General features: G+C 42.3%; 1 protein-coding gene across 1 annotated transcript in view; it reads left to right on the top strand.

Annotated features, from left to right (window-relative positions):
• Positions 1-464: 464 nt before the first annotated feature.
• The window catches only part of PAIP2 (poly(A) binding protein interacting protein 2), a 24,233-nt gene continuing 8,298 nt past the window's right edge, over positions 465-16,399 (top strand). Inside the window, exon 1 of the mRNA XM_080803524.1 lies at positions 465-594. The gene's annotated coding sequence lies outside the window, so the exon portion shown is untranslated. The remainder of the gene's footprint in view (positions 595-16,399) is intronic.

The following is a 16,399-nucleotide window of genomic DNA, read 5'->3' as shown; positions in this document are numbered from 1 at the left end:
TATGTGTCTGTGTCAGGGTTTCTGGATGTCACTGGGTGCGTGTCACTGTTAGTTTGACACTATATACCATGTTTGGTGTGTGTGTGGGTGTATAAATGCGCTGTCCTTATCCAGACATTCCTGTTTGGTGTTAATGTATTTTAGATACCGTTGCGATCCGTATTCTTCAACCCCCAGCTCCTTCACTCACTACATGGCAACATTCTTGAAGGATGGGTGTCGGGGCACAAGCTCGCCCAACACCAGTCTCCCAGAGAGAACGCAGCAGGACTTGCAGTATACCCAGCATCCGCCAGGCATTCAGGAGAAGCCGTTGCGCACGCACACGCGTGCAGCCTGAGATACGAAGAAAACCTTGGCGTTGCGCGTTCTCTCGCGCGCTCTCTAGTGGCCTCAGAGGGCAGCGCTGCCAGAACGAGGGGGCGGAGCCGACGGCGGCGGAAGTGAAGTCACTTCCGGGCTGGGGTGTTTGTTTGGACTGGAGAAGGGAGGCGGCGGGCGAAGCGCGCGTCGAGCGGGGGAGCGGCGCTGCCTGTGGAGATCCGCGGAGGCCGACCGGATTCGTTGGCTGCCGTCCCCGCTGCCGTGCACTGGGTGAGGGGTTCCCTCGGGCAGAGCGACCAGAAGGGTGCGGCGACCCCAGCGGTCGAGGGACAGCACCTCGGCAACGGTTGAGGGGCCTGGAGGGTCCCCCGGGTTGTTGGCCAGCAAGCCTCATATGGCTTCCTTTATTCCTTGCACCTTTAGTCGCGTCGAGGGATGAGCTGGGACCGACTTAGACTGTTTCTTCTTTGAGAAATGGCCGTCGCTTTTTTTTCTCATTGTCATTATTATTTATGATTTGGATCTCGCAGCACTCTATCCGGGTCTTCGGTGGCGCGCGAGGGTTGCCGGGATAGCACTTTCTCGTGCCCCCCCCCCCCTTTCTTCACCTCCTCCCTGGTACCCTTTTCCCCTGCCCCCCACTGCCGCTTCGGCAACAAAGCTCATTGTTTCTCCCCAGTTTACGCCTGCGCGTCGCCACGCGCAGCTCCTAGTTGCTGCGCTTGCGCGCTGCTCCCGAAGCATGGGTGGGGGAAGAGAAAGGGGCAGAGGGGCTGGCGGGCTGGCGGGCTGGCAGCGTCCTAGGGGAGCATTATGCGACCGTCCACGGACCAAGTACCTTTCTGATCGATTTTCTTCCGTTTCTTCACCTTCACTTATTCCTTATTTTTAGTTATATTGTTTCCCATGCTCAGGATAGGGGGGCCGGATTCCTGCTCCGGGAGGGTTGCGAGCCAGATAACTTTAAGGGCCCATCCAGTTCGTATTCTTGGATTCTGGTTCTCTTAATTTCCCTTTCACTATGCGCTTACTCCCCACTGCCACAAAAATTACGTGGCTTGTGGTGAACTTTGTTTTTTCAAAACATTTGTTAAAGCAGCCAGCAGTTTGATTTTCTGGTGACTCAAAAAGGGACCTTTTCTGCTTCTTTTGTTGTCTTGCTTTCCCTAATTTTGCAGCCCCGTCACCTCACCGAAACCTCAAACTCTTCTAATTTGCCGTGGGAAAAAAGTCTTAACAGCTGACAGCTTTTGATATTTATTTCAACAGAAGACAAATTTCCGTTTTCGTGTGCTGGCTAATATTGTAGTCTTGTTGCATGATTTTTCACAAATTGCAGTTGAGCGGGTGTTGGTCTGCATTTTCTTCAAAATAGTCTGAAATTTCAACGGCTGCAGGTTATGTTTGGAAATAAGAAAAGGGTCTATGGATTTTTTTTAAAGATTTTATTTATTTATTTAATAGAGATCACAAGTAGGCAGAGAGAGAGAGGAGGAAGCAGGCTCCCTGCTGAGCAGAGCTCGATGTGGGGCTCGATCCCAGGACCCCGGGATCATGACCCAAGCCGAAGGCAGAGGCTTTAACCCACTGAGCCACCCAGGCGCCCCTGGGTCTATGGATTTTTAATATGATTCCCGGTGTTGGTTTCTACTTCTGATTCCAGTTTGTGAAAGGATATTTGGGGCAAATTAGCTTGTTTATGCTACTTGTTAATTGTGAATTTGTACAAAACTTAATCTTTTCTCACGAGAAAGTGTCTACGACAAATAAAGATAGGTGACTTTCCAAAAATGACAGCCTATTTATCTCTTTCTTTAAGGGATGGGTGTTAGGCAATGGAAACTCCCTGTGATGGTTAAAGGCTTGAGAGCTGGGAGGATTTTTTATAATATATTGCATGTTGCTGTTAAGGAGCTCCAATTGAGGTAGATGATCTCTAACCTCTTAAGAACAGAGTAAGTTTATAGTAGGCTTTTCCTTAAGTAAGCACGGTACACCTTATTCAGGTTTACACCTTTATAACTCTAGAGAGTAATGCTCCAGTTTCAATAGAAAATATAAACATAAAAATCTGTTAGCATAGCAATTTCGTGTACATTGTGAGCATTGAAAGAAAGTAGAAAATAAGAACTCAACCTCCTTCCTTTTGTGCTCTTACATGTTCTTGTAATTTACAACCTTATTCATTATAACCTATGGAATAGGCAGAGGAAGTTTTATCTTGCCCATTTTGAGCCCATTTTGAAATTGAGGAAATAGAGTTTGAAAGATTACTTTATTAGGCACATATTTCTATAGCACTTAGTAATGCCAGTCATTGTTCTAAGTGCCTTTACAGGTATTTAATCTTCACCTTCTTTCGGTGGTAAGTACTACTGTAAAATAAAGATAACAGGTAATAGGTGTGAATTACCTTGTCCACTGTTAACACAGCTGGTAAGAACTGGAATTCAGACCCAAGTAGTCTAGAGATTATGTGCTCTTAACCATTTTTCTGTGCTGCTTGTGGTTTAGTGACATACTCAGGATCCTCTAGGTGGTTTGTGGCGTATCATAGATTCGGACCCAGTCCAAGACTAAAGTTATTCAAGTGATCCCTTTGCGATCCGGACCACCCTGTTGCATTAGTAATTTGCATTCGATATAGCCTGAGGTTCAGTTATAGTAACCATCATTTTTCCTTTTTTTCGTTCTAAATTTCCTTAATGTTTAGAGCAGTGTTGTCCCAATTAGAGAACTGCTAATGGCACATATGTCCATTGAGCACTTGAAATGTGGCAGGTGCAACTAAAGAACTAAATTTTTTATTTTACTCAATTCTAATTGGCTTAGATTTAAGTAGCCATATGTAGCTATTGGCCACATGTTGAATAGTGCGGGTTCAGAGGTTTGAATTGCTTCTGCTTTTTTTTTTTAACTTTTATTTTTGTGTTTTTACATTTATTGATTCTTTGTGTTTTTGGGGGGGTTGACTTTTTTTTTGAGAGAGCAGGGGGTGGAGGGGGTCTGTCAAGAGGAGGGGCAAAGGGAAGGGGAAAGAGAATTTTTTTTTTTTAAGATTTTGTTTATTCATTTGAGAGAAAGAGAGCAAGCAGAGGAGAAGCAGACTCCGCTGAGTAGGGACCCTGACTTAGGGCTTGATTCCAAGACTCGGAGATCATGACCTGAGCAGAAGGCAGACACTTAACCATCTGAGCCACCCAGGCGCCTTGGGAAAGGAGTATCTTAAGCAGGCTCCACACCCAACTGCAGAGCCCGGGTAGGGCTGGCTCTCATGACCCTGAGATCATGACTTGAGCCAAAATCAAGAGTCAGATGCTTAACCAACTGAGCTATCCAGCCCCATCTGCTTTTTTTATATCAGATTTTATAAATAAGGATGATATTTCTGATGTGCTTTGAGCTTTTATCAGTAGTGATGATAGGCATTGCCATCCTTACTCTCCTTACTCCTTACTCTCACCAGATCACCTTCATTACATCTAGTTGAGATTAGGATTAAAGTCCTCATTCGGTGTTGTTTCACTTCTACAGGTTTTTTAACATGTGATTTTTTTTTTAACCTTATACCTTGCTCCAGCAACCTTTAATTGCTCTAAATGTTTAATAAGCACTAAAATAGGTAATAGCGTCATGTGCCAGGCTCTGTACCTAGATACTATTATTATTATTTTCCACTTGATAGGGAATCTGAGACAGAGAGGGGTTAAAAGTTGCCTTTGGGTTCCAGAGCCCCTGCTTTTAATCATTAATGTATACTGCCAAACATTAAAACAGAAAATTCAGTACTGCTTACAAATTTAAATGGAAAACAAGCTGAAGCAGAAGTTTCTTTATCCTCTCTAACTGCTGGAGAGACAACTAATTATGATAATGTGTGTATGCAAATAATGTTAAGGAATAACAGTAGTTCAAAATAGAGTACATGGGATAAGAAAAGGTGTGGAATCAGCTTAAGGAAAAAGAACTGTATTTGAATTTTTTAAAAAGATTTTATTTGAGAGAGCGAGAGAGAACGAGCAGGAGGAGGGGCAGAGGGAGAGGGACAAGCAGACTCCCCGGGACCCTGAGATCATGACCTGAGCCAAAACTAAGAGTTGGGCCCTTAACCGACTGAACCACCCAGGCGCACCCCTCTGTTTGAATTTTAATGAAAATTCTTAAGAGATGAAACAAAGAAAGTTTCTAAAACTGAAATGATATCCATATTTTAAAATTTTAGAGAAACCATTATGTGGAAGAGGCATTTTGGAAGAAAAGAAACAGCTGAATATGTGAGCTTGTGGATTGAAAGCACTAGAGACCATTAATAGGAAAAAAAACTGCTCTCACCTAATCAGAATCTGATGAAATTTCTGAGTTTTAGTGTTGGACTCTCATATTAGACTCCCACCTGAACAGGATCTTTACAAAAGAAAGAATAAAACAGTGAAAGCTGGAATATTTGCAGAAAATAGAAAAGACAGGTATAAATCTGCCCCATTTAATAATTTTATTCAAATATGAAAGCAAAAGATACTTTCAGACATGTAGTAGCTGAGAAATAAGTATCTTCGGGTGCGCGGGTGGCTCAGTTGGTTAAGCAACTGCCTTTGGCTCAGGTCCATGAGGAGTCTGCTTCTCCCTCTGACCTTCTCCCCCTCTCATGCTCTCTCTCACTGTCTCTCTCTCTCAAATAAATAAATAAAATCTTAAATATCTTCGGGTAATCCTCCCCCCCTTTTTTAAAAAATTTTATTTCTTTATTTGACAGAGCAAGAGAGCACAAGCAGGCAGAGCTGCAGAGGGAGAGGGAGAAGCAGGCTTCCCCCTGAGCAGGGACCCCAGTCCCAGGACACTGGGATCATGACCTGAGCCGAAGGCAGAAGCTTAATGACTGAGCCACCCAAGCACCCCAAGAATTTTTTTTTTTTTTTTTTAATTTGAAAGAGCACACATGCACAAAAGCAGGCAGAGGGAGAAGCACACTCCTGCTGAGCAAGGAGCCAGATGCGGGACTTAATCCCAGGACTCTGGAATCATGACCTGAGCTGAAGGCAGATGCCTAACCAACTGAGCCTGTGTGTCCCCCAAAATGATAAATTTCTATGAGCTGGGTCAAGTAATCTAACTCTTTATAGTAGAGAACTTGAATATACCACTTGAAGAATTTAACAGATGAAGTAAAAAAGATTGTGTGCGCACGCGCACGTGTGTGTGTGTGTACACATGTACCTTAGAAATAGAAATTACACATTTTTCTGTTTATGCCCAAGGGACATTTTGCAATGTCTGCATTTGTCTGCAAACAAAACTGTATATAATAAATCCCAAAAAGTGAAGGTTTTTCTGGCTGCATTTTATAACATAATGAAATTAAACTAGAAATCAGGATACCAAAATATAGAACCTTAACCATTTGGAAATTTAAAAAAATATTCTTCCAAATAATCTCTGGCTGTTTACAAATTAAATTATTTGTGATTACCTAAAACTGATAAATAAATTCTGTATATATGGGAAATTTAGAAGCAATTTTTATTAAATGAGAAGTTGAAAATAAGCATGTTTGTCACCTTGAAAAACAGTAACAAACTGGTTGAAATTAAGTAGAGGAGGGGAGGGAAAATAAAGTGAAAAAAATTAATAAAATAAGTAGGAAGAATAAGTGAAATTAGAGGTTTTGTTTATTGAAGTTGAATTTTTAATAAGTAATCCATTCAAAACTCTAAAGATGTGACGAAATATCTCTTGCCACCTCATTATCCCAGTAGGCAATGAGTAGTATTGTTTTTTTAGTAGTTCTTATTGAGCTAGAATTCACTGCATTTAACTCACTTAATGTACACAGGAGAATGATTTTTAGGATAGTCAGAGAGTTGTAAATCCATCACCACAATCAGTTTTAGAAACCTTGTTTCCCCTTAGCTTTCATATAATATGTAGTGCTTTGTGACAGGTTTCTTTAACTTTGGCATAATGTTTTCTTTTTTTTAAAGATGTTATTTATTTGGGAGAGAGTGCGCTACAGCTCACAAGAAAGGGGGGGCAGAGGGAAAGGGGAATGCAGACTCCTTGCTGAGCTGGGAGCCTGACTCAGGGCTCCATCCCAGGACCCCATCACAATTGAGCCACCCAGGCGCCCCTAGCATAATGTTTTCAGTGTTCATCTATGATATAGCATGTATCAAGTATTTTATTTGTTTTTATTATCGAATAATATTCTGTTGTATAGACATACCATATGGTATTTATAAGTTAGTGGACTACTGGGTTTTATTCATTTTTTGACTATTATGAATAATACTGCTGTGAACATTTGTGTACAAGTTTTGTGTAGGCATGTATTTTCATTTTTCTTGGGTATATATTTAGGAGTGTAATTGCTGGGTTCCGTGTTTAATCTTTTGAGGCACTGCCAGACTTTTTCAAAGCAGCTGCATCATTTTTTTTTTTTTAAAGATTTTATTTATTTATTTGACAGATCACAAGTAGGCAGAGAGGCAGGCAGAGAGAGAGGAGAAAGCAGGCAGAGAGCCCGATGTGGGGCTTGATCCCAGGACCCTGGGATCATGACCTGAGCCGAAGGCAGAGGCTTTAACCCACTGAGCCACCCAGGCGCCCCGCAGCTGCATCATTTTAACATTCCCATCAGCAGTAAATGTTCCATTTTCTTCACATTTTCACCAATACTTGTTCGTATCTTTTTTATTATAGCCGTTTTAGTGTAAAGTGGTATCTCGTGATTTTGAGTTGCATTTCCCCCATTGTCAGTGATACTGAGCATCTTTTCATGGATTTATTGGCCATTTGTATGTTCTTTTTTAAAGGTTTTTTAGTTTTTAGAGAGCATGTTTACACATTCTCTCAAATCTTTAAAAGTTCTACTTTGCTCTAGGAATTCCGATTTTACTTTCATGTTAACACTTCAGTGCATTTTTTTTTTAAGATTTTATTTATTTATTTGACAGACAGAGATCACAAGTAGGCAGAGAGGCAGGCAGAGAGAGGGAGGAAGCAGGCTCTCTGCTGAGCAGAGAGCCCGATGTGGGGCTCGATCCTAGGACCCTGGGATCACGACCTGAGCCGAAGGCAGAGGCTTTAACCCACTGAGCCACCCAGGCGCCCCAGTGCATTTTTTTTTTAAAGATTTTATTTATTTGAGAGAGGAAGAGTGAGCGAGAGAGCACAAGTAGGGGGATTAGCAAAGGGAGAGAGAGAAGCAGGGTCTCCCCACTGAGCAGGGAGGCCAAAGCAGGACTCGATCCCAGGACCCTGGAATCATGACCTGAGCCAAAGGCACATGCCTAACCGACTGAGCCACCCAGGTGCCCCAACACTTTAGTGCTTTTAAAAGTTTTTTTAAAAATATGTCATGCAGCACTTCTTTTTAATTTTTATTTTTTAGATTAATTTATTTCAGAGAGAGAGTGCCTGAGTGTGGGGAGGGGCAGAGGGGAAGCAGATTCCTTGCTGAGTACGGAGCCCAGTGTGAGGTTTGATCCCAGCACCCTGGGATCAGGACCTGAGCCAAAGGCAGACATTTACCCAGCTGAACCACCTAGACACACCTAAGCAAAAAAAAGGAAAAAAAAAAAAAAAAAAAAGATACAGAGAAAATGACCATGGCACAATCTTAAAACTTGGTGAATGTAGATGAAAGGTACAGAGTGTTCATTGTATTATTCTAAAACTTTCCTATAGGTTTAAAATTTTTCAAAATAGTTGAAGATGAAACTATATACGTTATACAATTACAGAATAAGTATTCTAGCAACACAGTATAAGTGGGAATTTAATTATGGTAAGCTTGGGAAATAAATAAGCTTTGGTTATTGGTTATTTGGTTAGTGATGTGTGATCTATTCATATGGGGGAAATACAGATCCTTAACATCATACTTAAAGTCTCATGTGAATTAAAGATTTAAATGTAAAAAAAGTGACACTGTAACAATAGAGAAAATGTAGAAAGTAAAACCACAAGGTAGGAAAAGACTTAAGCAAGATAAGCATATCCCAGAAGGTGTAAAGGAAAACAGTGAGATTCTACTTGAGTCTGATTGCACAACTAAAATATATTATGTCCAGAACTGTAGAAGATAAAGAAATGGGAGCACTCAGTATATTACAGGACTGTCCATTACCACATTTGTGGCAAATAATCTGTTTTTCCCCCCCTAAATCTAAAAGTTACAGATGCAGGTGGTTTTTGGCTTTTGACTTGGTTATTCCCACTTAAGAAAATGTAGAACACAGATAGCATACATAGAAAAGGATATGTATGCTACGGTAATTGAAGCAGGATTGTTTGTAGCCAAAAAAACCTGGGAATGTGGATACGCATCAGAGGCGGAAGTAGTTGAGAAATTGGTGCTGCTCCATCCATTAAAAAGTGACATAATAGGGGCGCCTGGGTGGCTCAGTCATTAAGCATCTGCCTTCGGCTCAGGTCATGATCTCAGGGTCCTGGGATCGAGCCCCACATTGGGCTCCCTGCTCGGTGGGGAGCCTCCTCCTCCCTCTGCCTCTGCTGCACTGCCTGCTTGTGCTGTCTCGCTTTCTCTGTCAAATAAATAAAATCTTTAAAAAAAAAAAAAAAGGCGAGATAATACCTTTACACCTTGACTAGTATGGATTTTTTTTTTTTTTAAGATTTTATTTGTTCATTTGCCAGACAGATCACAAGTAGGCAGAGAGGCAGGCAGAGAGAGGAAGGGAAGCAGTCTTCCTGCTGAGCAGAGTCTGATGCAGGGCTTGATCCCAGGATCCGGGATCATGACCTGAGCTGAAGGCAGAGGCTTTAACCCACTGAGCCACCCAGGCACCCACTAGTATGGATCTTTAATGTAATTTATTTAGTATGATTCTATTAAAATACATAAATCCCCTCTGTGTGTTTCTATAAGCAAAAAAATATGAAAGGATACATACACACTAAGCACTTAACACTGATTACCTGTGGGTAGGAATGGAGATGGACAGGAAAAAATGTATATATGTTAGGCCTGGGTTTTTTGTTGTTTGGTTTTGTTTTTCATTTTTTTAAGTAGACTCCACACCTAGGGTAGAACCCAACACAAGGCTTGAATTCAGGACCCTGAGATCAAGACCTGAGCTGAAATCAAGAGTTGGGCACTTAACCAGCTGAGCCACCCAGGCACCTGGTGTTAGGCCTGTTTTGTACATCTAACCTGTATTTGCTTTTTTTCTAAGTAGTGTGTACTTGTACATATATTTCTTTCACTTCAATGCTTCCTTTCCCAACAAAATTTCCTGTGTACAAACACCTGCTACCCAGAAATTGTTAAATGATGATTGAAAACAAAGCAATCATAAGGTGATACATTACTGTTTTTACTATTTCATGGTTTTCATTTAGGGAAATCTTATTACAAATATATATTACAGATATACAAATATTTTAACTAATAGATATATTAAACTACTTGTTCTGAGTTAGTACTACTATGTTCTTTTGTTCTTTTTTTTATTAAGAACCTTTTTTTTTTTTAAGATCTTATTTATTTGACAGAGATCTCAAGTAGGGGGGGAGGCAGGCAGAGAGAGAGAGAGAGAGGTGGAAGCGGCTCCCTGCTGAGCAGAGAGCCCGATGCGGGGCTTGATCCCAGGGCCCTGGGATCATGACCTGAGATGAAAGCAGAGGCTTTAACCCACTGAGCCACCCAGTCGCCCCTTTTCTTTCTTTCTTTCTTTTTTTTTTTTTAAGATTATTTTAGAGAGAGAGAAAGGATGAGCCAGGGGAGGGTAGAGGCAGAGGGAGAGAGAGAATCCTTAAGCAGACACACCACTGAGCGTGGACTGTGACCTGAGCTGAAACCAAGAGTCTGACACTTAACCGACTGAGCCACCCAGACACCTGGGTATGCTACTTTAAAAATTGGTCAGTTGGATGAACGTCTGCCTTCATCTCAGGTCATGATCCTAGGGTCCTGGGATGGAGCCCCACATGGGGCCCCCTTCTTAGCAGGAAGCCTGCTTCTCCCTCTCCCACTACCCTGCTTGTGTTCCCTCTCTCATGTCTCTCTGTGTCAAATAAATAAAATCTTCAAAAAAATTTTTTAATTTTTATTAAGATTTATTTATTTATTTGAGAAGGAACCACAGTGCACTTGTGAGAGAAGGGGCAGAGGGACAGAATCTTCAAGCATACTCCCTGCTGAGCCTGGGGCTCCATATCACTTCTCATGAAATTGTGACCTGAGCTGAAACCAAGAGTCTGATGCTTAACTGACTGAGCCACCCAGGCACACCTAAGGTTTTATGTTTAATCACTGTACCCAAAGTGGGGCTTCAGTTCATAACCCCAAGATTGAGAGTCTCGTGTGCTGTTGACTGAGCCAGCTAGGTGCCCAATTTCTGCCAGTTTTAAATAGATTGCAGCATGAGCAAAAACAAGATAGCAACAGATTGGTATGGTTTTGTTTTCAGTTGTTTCTTTACTGTATTTGTCAAGTTATTATCTACTTTGTGTTCTGAAACATCACTCAAGCAAATTAGGTACTTTTGTGTTTCCAGCATTTCTTAGGTTTCTGGTTTTGGAGAAAAGCTTTTTCCTAGCTAGAGGAGCTTGGAACTCATGGACTCTTTGGAGTCTTGAAACTGTTTCTGGCTGCCTTCAGATGGGATGATGACATGTGACAGCTATATACTCTCTGTATTTAAAAAAATTTTTTTTAAGATTTTATTTATTTATTTGACAGTCAGAGATCACAAATAGGCAGAGAGGTAGGCTGGGGGGTGGGGAAGCAGGCTCCCTGCTGAGCGGGGAGCCCGATGTGGGGCTCCAGGGCTCCAGGGCTGGAACAATCCCAGGACTCTGGGATCATGACCTGAGCTGAAGGCAGAGGCTTTAACCCACTGAGCCACCCAGGCGTGCCCCATACTGTTTATATTTTTAAAGTTATTTTCCTAGTAGTCACGTTAGTTTGTGACATCAAGTTTGAACTAGTATCAGCTTAGTTTCAAGAGTACACAAAAACTTCTCTCATATAGCACTGTATCCTCCTCCCGCTGCCTTATGTTATTGTCACAAAATATATCTTTATACATTGTGTGTCCATTAACATAGATACCTAATTATTGTTCTATGTTTTTGTCTTTTTTTTTTTTTAAGATTTTATTTATTTATTTGACAGACAGAAATCACAAGTAGGCAGAGAGGCAGGCAGGGAGAGGGGGAGGGAGGCAGGCTCCCTGCCGAGCAGAGAGCCCAATGCGGGGCTTGATCGGAGGACCCTGGCATCATGACCCGAGCCGAAGGCAGAGGCTTTAACCCATTGAGCCACCCAGGCGCCCCTGTATTTGTCTTTTAAATCACATAGAGAAAAGGGAATTAAAAGCCAAAAGTACATTATTACTGATTTCCATATTTGTGTAGTTACTTTTACCAGTGTTCTTTTTTTTTTTCAGGTGAATTCAAGTTAGTGTGTAGTATACTTGTTTCAGCCTGAAGGACTCACTTTAGCTTTTCTTATAGGACAGGTCTACTGGTGATGCGCGCTCTCTCTCTCTCTCTGTTTTTTTAAGATTAGGTATTTATTTGAGAGAGAGAACATGATTGTGTATGGGTGGTAGGAGTTGGGGGCAAAGGGAGAGGGAGAAGCAGACTCCCTGCTGAGCAGGGAGCCCACATGGAACTGGATCCCAGGACCCTGACACCATGACCTGAGCGAAAGGCAGACACTTACCCACTGAGCCACCCAGGTGCCCCTCTCATTTTTTTACGTACCTGGGAATGTCTTAATTTCTCCTTAAATTTTTTTTAAGAGTTTTATTTATTTATTTGTTAGCACAAGCAGGGGGAGCAGTAGGCAGAGAGAGAAGCAGACTCACCACCGAACACGGAGCCCAAGCAGGGCTGAATCCCTGGACCCCGGGATCATGACCTAAGCTGAAGGCAAACGCTTAGCAGACTGAGCCACCCAGGCGTCCCTCTCCTTAATTTTGAATTATAGTTTTGTTTTATCTTTCAGCCCTTTGAATATGTTTTCTGGCCCCTATGGTTTTTTCTCTTTTCTTTTCTTTTTCTTCCTTCCTTCCTTTTTTTAGATTTTATTTATTTGTTAGAGAAAGCATGAGCAGGGGAGCAACAGGCAGAGGGAGAAGCAGGCTCCACACTGAACAAGGAGCCCAGGACCCCGGGATCATGACCTGAGCCCAAGGCAGACACTTAACCAACTGAGCCAGGAGCCCCTGGCCTCTGTGGATTCTGATGTGAAATCAGCTGTTTTTTTTTTTAAATATTTTATTTATTTTTTTGACAGACAGAGATCACAAGTAGGCAGAGAGGCAGCCAGAGACAGAGAGGAAGGGAAGCAGGCTCCCTGCTGAGCAGAGAGCCCAATGCGGGGCTCGATCCCAGAACCCTGGGATCATGACCTGAGCTGAAGGCAGAGGCCTTAACCCACTGAGCCACCCAGGCGCCCCGTGAAATCAACTGTTAATCTTATTTTGAGGATCCGTTGTATGTAGGGTTTCTTATTTTGGAGATTATTTCTTCTCTTTGTCTTTCAGTAATTTGATTATAATGTGTCTTGATGTGGATCAGTTTGAGTTTTTTTTTTTTTTTAAAGATTTTATTTATTTACTTGACAGACAGAGATCACAAGTAGGCAGAGAGGCAGGCAGAGAGAGAGGAGGAAGCAGGCTCCCTGCTGAGCAGAGAGCCCGATGCGGGGCTCGATCCCAGGACCCTGGGATCACGACCTGAGCCGAAGGCAGAGGCTTAACCCACTGAGCCACCCAGGCGCCCCTGGATCAGTTTGAGTTTATCTTAAGAGTTTGTTGAATGTTTTGGATATGTAGAGTAACATGGATTTCATCACATTTGAGGAGTTTGGGGCTGTTGGGTTTTTTAAGATTTTATTTTAATTTTTTAAAGTTTGTTTATTGAGAGAGTGGGAGAGAGAATATGAAGCAGACTTTGTGCTCAGGAGCCCAATGCAGGGCTCCATCACACAACTTTGAGGTCACCACCCAAGATTGAGCCACCCAGGTGCCCCTACGATTTTATTTTTAAGAGCCTCTACACCCCATGTGTAGCTTGAATCCACAATCCTGAGATCACCAACTGAGCCAACCAAGCACCCAGGGGGCCATTAATTCTTAAAATACTCTTTCTGGCCCCTTGCCTTCTCCTTTTGAGAGTCTTATCCTGTGTATGTTGGTACATTTGGATGGTTTCCCACTGGTCTCTAAGGTTCTTTTCATTTTTCTTCATTGTTGTATTTCTTTACTCAGGCTCTGTAATTTCAATTGACTTATCTTCAGGTTTGCTGAATTTTTTTCTCCTTGATCAGATCTTTTGTATTCCAGATAGTAAATTTTCCATTTCAGTCCATCCGTCCATCCGTCCTTCCTTTTCCCTCCTCCCCTTCTTTCCTTCCTTCTAATAAGAATTTATTTGGAGTGCCTGGGTGGCTCAGTTAAGCGTCTGCCTTCTGCTCAGGTCATGATCCCAGAATCGAGCCCCACATTTGGCTCCCTGCTCAGTGGGGAGCCTGCTTCTCCCTCTCCTAGCCCTCCCACCCCCTGCTAATGCTCCTTCTAGCTATCTCTCCCTCAAATAAATACAATCTTAAATAAAGTCTGTTTTTTAAGATTTTATTTATTTATTTGAGAGAGCATAAGCAGGCTGAAGGCAGAGGGAGAAGCCGACTCTCCATTGAGCAGGGAACCTGGTGAGGGGCTCTATCCCAGGACCCTGGGGTCATGATCTGAGCCAAACAAACATTTAACAAACTGAACCACCCAGGTGCCCCTGAAAGAGATTTTATTAAATACTCATAAGCAAAAACAACTCTCCCAGTCTTTGCAGATGGGCTCTTGTTTATGTTGAGACATAACCTTCAAAACAGGCAGTTTACAAGTTTTCTTAATCCTCACTACATGTGCATAGTCTGAAGGTCAGCCAGAGATGAAAGTGTAGGGCATTCTTGTTCTTTTCTGAGCATGCTCCCAGCACTGAACCTGCCCATGGCCTTCTAGATTCCCCAGAATATACTGGAGCTTTTTAAAGTCCTTATTCCCAAAGGATTTCCTTTACCAGTCTTTGCTCCCAGGCTTTTTGCTTTGTCTTTTGTTTTCCACAGTTATTCCTTGCCCTAGGTGGCTTTGGCTATTTCATTTGCCTTTGACAGTTTTTTTTTTTTTTTTAAGATTTTTGTTTATTTATTTGACAGAGATTGCAGGCAGAGAGACAAGCAGAGAAAGAGGGGAAGCAGGCTTCCTGCCGAGCAGAGAGCCCGTGGAACCTGATCCTAGGACCCTGAGATCACGACCTGAGCCAAAGGCAGAGGCCCAATCCACTGAGCCACCAAGGTGGCCCTGCCTTTAACAGTGTTTTTAACAGGTGCCAGTTCAGCACTTTTAAAATCATAAATCTTTATGATATTTGAACCATATACCCCAATTTTTTTTTAAAGACTTCATTTATTTATTTGTCAGGAAGAGAGAACGAGAGAGCAAGCACAGGCAGGCAGAGGCAGAGGGAGAAGCAGGCTCCCCGCTGAGCAAGGAGCCCGATGTGGGACTTGATCCCAGGACGCTGGGATTATGATCTGAGCCGAAGGCAGCTGCTTAACCAACTGAGCCACCCAGGCGTCCCAATACTCCAATTTTTTTTTAAGTGAGCATTATACTCAGAATGGGGCTTGAACTCACAACCCCAAAATTAAGAGTCACATGCTCGGGTTGCCTGGATGGTGCATTCGGTTAAATGTCCAACTCTTCGTTTCAGCTCAGGTTGTGATCTTGGGTCAGGGCATCAAGTAAATAAATAAAATCTTTAAAAAAAAATAGATTGCATTTATATATAGATGGACTTCTAGTGACTGAGGCTTATTTAAAAACAAGTTTGACATATTTCCACATGGACAAGCCTCACATTTACGGTTGCTACTTACCTACTCAATTCCATTTAAATATTGAATATCCTGTAGTCTGTGCTAAACTTTTTTTTTTTTTTAATTAAAGCTTTAAGTCACTTGTTAATGCTGTGGTGATCTGAAAGGGAGGATTTAACAGGTGTAAGTTAGAATAGGATACGTGTTGGGAAAATAACAAAAAGCTGTTATAAATTGCAGTGTCTCTGAGCATAATGATCAGCTCATATGCAGAGTAAACAAAGTTACATCCAGTTGCAAAACAGGATTGACCGGGTGCTTTTCATAATATTTGAGTTTAATCTAAAAAGGAATGCCTGTCATATGAGAATGAGTAATTTCTTTCAGAGGAACGGATTGGTTTTTAGTCAGAACTTGTTACCCAAAAAAAGGATTTTATTTTGGGGTGCCTGGGTGGCTCAGTGGGTTAAGCCTCTGCCTTCAGCTCGGGTCATGATCTCAGGGTCCTGGGATCGAGCCCTGCATCGGGCTCTCTGCTCGGCGGGGAGCCTGCTTTCCCCACTCTCTTCTCTGCCTGCCTCTCTGCCTACTTGTGATCTCTGTCAAATAAATAAATAAAATCTTTTTTTAAAAAAAAGATTTTATTTCATCCAAGATAAATGATAAGTAAAAAGTATCAAAGGTATCCATCAGGGCGCCTGGGTGGCTCAGTTATTAAGCGTCTGCCTTCGGCTCAGGTCATGATTCTAGGGTCCTGGGATTGAGCCCTGCATGGGGCTCTCTGCTCAGCGGGAAGCCTGCTTCTCCCTCTCATGCCCCCTGCTTCTGTTCCCTCTCTTGCTGTATCTCTCTCTGTCAAATAAATAAAATCTTAAAAAAAAAAAGATATTCATAGTCTGTTTTCTGTCCTGTCTGCTTTTATAGTGCCTCTTTTTCCTAACCCAAATCATGTTTTCTTTTTAAGATTTTTTTTTTTTTTTTGACAGAGAGAGATCACAAGTAGGCAGAGAGGCAGGCAGAGAAAGAGGAGGAAGCAGGTTCCCCACTGAGCAGAGAGCCTGATGTGGGGCGTGATCCCAGGACCCTGAGATCATGACCTGAGCCGAAGGCAGAGGCTTAACCCATTGAACCACCCAGACACCCCCCCAAATCATGTTTTCATTCAACCCACACTCTAGCACTTAAATCTGAGTCTGTTTCTGCCTCTCTTTCATATGTATACAATAATAA

This window comes from Martes martes (genome assembly GCF_963455335.1).
Source record: "Martes martes genome assembly, chromosome: 5".
Classification (NCBI taxonomy): domain Eukaryota; kingdom Metazoa; phylum Chordata; class Mammalia; order Carnivora; family Mustelidae; genus Martes; species Martes martes.
Note: the sequence above shows the minus strand (reverse complement) of the source record. Positions and strands in the feature narration are given on the sequence as shown.